This window comes from Camelina sativa, unplaced genomic scaffold, assembly GCF_000633955.1.
Source record: "Camelina sativa cultivar DH55 unplaced genomic scaffold, Cs unpScaffold00727, whole genome shotgun sequence".
Taxonomy (NCBI): domain Eukaryota; kingdom Viridiplantae; phylum Streptophyta; class Magnoliopsida; order Brassicales; family Brassicaceae; genus Camelina; species Camelina sativa.
In genome coordinates, this window is record NW_010921856.1 from 1 (window position 1) to 3,050 (window position 3,050).

The window sequence follows — 3,050 nt, forward strand, 5'->3', positions numbered from 1 at the left end:
CAATAGCTAAGGCATCAGAAGTCTCGCCGAGCGGCTTCTTCTGTGCGCGAGAGGCAGCCAAGGAAACAGTGATAGCTCTCTTGTCGGCACGAGCAAGAGCCACCTCTGCCGATCTAATATCACCAGCAGGCCGTTGCTCGGCACCAGCTCCCGTGACAGGATCAGCGACCTCAGCATCAGCAACGCGCGCAGAAGGTACAACGTCAATGCACTTCTTGAACTGATCGGCGTATCGAGGGAAACGGGTGTTTACCTTTCCCATTCCTAAACGTGGTAGACCTCAAAAGGAAAACTAAGTATGACAACCTAATAACCATCAAATGCAACCATGAAAGTTATAAGAGTTTATAGAGAACTCACGAGATCTCTTAGTAAGCGAGGGCCAATCAATCGCCCCTCTCGCTCTAATCTTCCTGAGATTATCAAAGAAACCTGGAGGATGAGCGCGCAGACGAACAACAGGCTCTTCAAACATCAACAAAAACAAAAGTGTTAGAAACTAATCAGAAAAATAATCAACAGGCAAGGATAAGAAACAGCAAAGCTACCGGGAACCATATTCCACTCTGTAGCATAAAACATGTCAAGGTTCTCAACCGAAGTCTCATCTAGCTTGACAAAGAAAAAATAACGCTGCCAACGACGAATCTTCTTCTCAGCCCCGGTGACGATCTGATAACCCGACTTAGCACTAGTATAAAAGTATCCAGGACTACCTCTGACTCTCGTGAATCTGGTGGCTTCCTCGAGGAAATGCGCATCAACCTCTACACCACAATCGGTACCAAGTATCGCCAAACCAGCTGCGTTGCGGATACCTCCCACAGAAAGCTGAGAAATGGCAATCTTACGTCTAGCACAATAGCGCGTCAAGAACTCCGGCAGAGGAAACCAAAGGCCGCAATCAGTAAAGTAATGCGTGTAGAGGGCGATAAAACCTGCAGGAGGCGTCAAAGGACGCTCGTGAGATTCAGGAATCTGGAATACCAACCCATCGGGCATCTTACACCACTGTGCCATCTCAGCAATAGTATCCGATGTGCACAACGAAGAACCCTGATCGATCGGACCAATGGCGAGTTCGTCGTCGGGACCAACAGGGACAGCACCAAGACCCAGAACAGCTGAACTTGGAACCGCCTCCTCAGCCGATGCAACATCCGTAGGACTCCTGCCAGAACCACTCTCGCTACCCTCACTAAACTCGGGAATATCATCAAAGTTGAAATCGTCGCCCAAACTATCAATACTGAGATCTCCACATTCTCCCCCAATGTCAACACCATCAAAAGAGTCCCAACAATTAATATCACATCTCCTAGAGAAAGCGCGTCGAATTCCCGCAAGAGTTTTACCACGCGCGCGAGCTGGAGCTTGTGGTCCCGTTAGAGGCTGATTTCCCCTACTCGATGTCAAGCCGAGCTCAACCTCTTGCTGATCCGACCCAATTCGCCGACCGATGAGATCTCCGCTATTAATCTCTCGACCTCCTAACATGAGATCAGCATCCCTATCGTCGGAATCAGCTCTGGATTCCCCGCTCAACAATCCGGAATTGACGACCCGCACACGAGAAACGCAAATATCGTGAGAAGTCTCAGCCTCATGAGAATTGCCGACCTCGTGAGTATCCACCAAACTAGCTCGCCGACCGCCGAGCTCACCGTCACTCACATCGCCGATCATATCTCTGCCGAGATCACAGCAACTGAAGCCGCCAACATCGGGTCCGCTGATCTCGGGACCGCCGACCATGTCTCTACCGAGCTCACCGTCACTGAAACCGCTGATCTCAGATCTGCCGATCTCATTTCGCCGTTCCCTCTCCACACAAGGACTGCCGACCTCCCGACCTATGGTTCCATCAACGCCACCCTCGATCCGCCGGCTTCCCATGTCAAGACTGACATCCCCGGTTCCTTCCTTGCCGACCTCGAGTTCATATACACCAATCTCTCCTCGCCGAGCTGCCGTACACGCGGCGACCTTGATATTGCCGAGCTCAAAATCAACGGACTCACCGCCGAACTCACGACGAACAGAACTCGGCTCGCAAATAGGATCGACGTTCCTGCCTCCATTCTTAGCCATCGAACCAACACGGCGCCGACCATCATCACGATGATCGTTATCTCCGCCGATCTCACTATTCTCACCGACTCCCAGTACCATGACTCTCGGTGTAGCACAAGGGCGACCAACTAACGGATTTTGCCGTTCGCCGTTCGTAGATAATCTCAACTAAAAGCTGCTCGGCGGCGGCCGAACTAGGTCTAAGCGAAGATGCAATCGACCAAAGAGAAAAGTAGAGAGAGAAAGAAGTAAAAACATGAAAGTAATAAATGAGAGAGAGAAGAAATTACTTTTTATGAAGAGGAAGGAGCAAGTGAAGGAAATGAGAAGGGAGAAGGTGCATAAATAAGTAAATAAAATGGAAAATTTACTGTCAAATCCATCATTTCAATCCGCGACTATCTTCTCTTTTTCGGGAAAGTCATTGAAAACCGCATTCGGGATAAAGACTGCAAGATTTTTCGGCGTCCCTCGAAAGACGAGCCCGGAGGTCTTACAGAAGAAACTACAGAAGGGTCACTGTAGCAGTTTCATTCCCAGAAGCAACCCGAGACGATCTGTGCCGAGCAGGCATATTACAGATAATTCAAGCGCGCCCGCCGATCGCAGAAAAACTGACGCTCCCCGGACTAGGGGGGGACTATTGTTGGACATGGGCTGCGCCCAATATGCCACTCGGCCCAACAAGACAAGACAGTTGCTATTTCGGCCCGACAAAATTGGAAGAAAGTCATTAGTAAAATCGTAAAGGGCAATCTCGGGAATTCATGATGGAAACCCTAGAAAACCCTCGGTCTACAGTCCGCTATATAAAGCAACAGTACTCGCTGGAGAATAGGCATCAGACTCACGTACAATACCCCGAGAGCAAAACTTTGTGTCTAATCATAGTTATTATTTCCTGTATAATTCTCATTAGCTTCCGAGCTCGTCGTGACTCACTTGTCAGTTCTCCTGTGAACTGACGAGCATGATCT